The following is a 671-nucleotide window of genomic DNA, read 5'->3' as shown; positions in this document are numbered from 1 at the left end:
TAATATATAAGTATATATTATGTATTTATATATATATAATTTATATATATAGATTATATGTAAAATTTATATATAAAATTTATATATAATTTATATATTTATTATTTATATATATATTAAATTTACCAAAATTATTATAATTACAGTAATTCTATATAATTGCTAAATTAATGAAATTTACGGTAACATGTCCATCTAACACCGGTGCTATCGGGCTCAGGATGAAGCTCGCGCGCGATCTCATCGTCGCGATCTACCGCGCCGGTGAAATACCGTATGACTTTTTGACGTGCTTTTAACAGATTGAATTGAAAATGGCTCTCCCTGGGCTCTCTCTCTCCCGATATATCCGCCATCGGGCGTATATCCATATCCGAACCGAAACGACCGAACGGACAGACGAGGGAGACATGCGAGAAAGATATATAATTCTTCCACTCTCTCTCCACCCTTCCCTTCTCCCTATCTCTCTCTTCCCGTTTCTCCCCCGCCCCCCGCGCCTCCTCCGTTCACTTCGCCGAATTCTCCGTCACTCTCCGCGGGCGCGAATTCTTCTTCTTCTCTCTTTTCATTTTTGCACATTCGCTGATGCGGCACATTGCAAGCTGCGCCGGCGGAAACGACGTCGGGTGGGTAAGAGGGATGAGGTGAGAGGGGGTGGAGGAAGAGCG

The sequence above is a fragment of the Formica exsecta genome, unplaced genomic scaffold (genome assembly GCF_003651465.1).
Source record: "Formica exsecta isolate Colony F162 unplaced genomic scaffold, ASM365146v1 scaffold878, whole genome shotgun sequence".
Lineage (NCBI taxonomy): Eukaryota > Metazoa > Arthropoda > Insecta > Hymenoptera > Formicidae > Formica > Formica exsecta.
Note: the sequence above shows the minus strand (reverse complement) of the source record.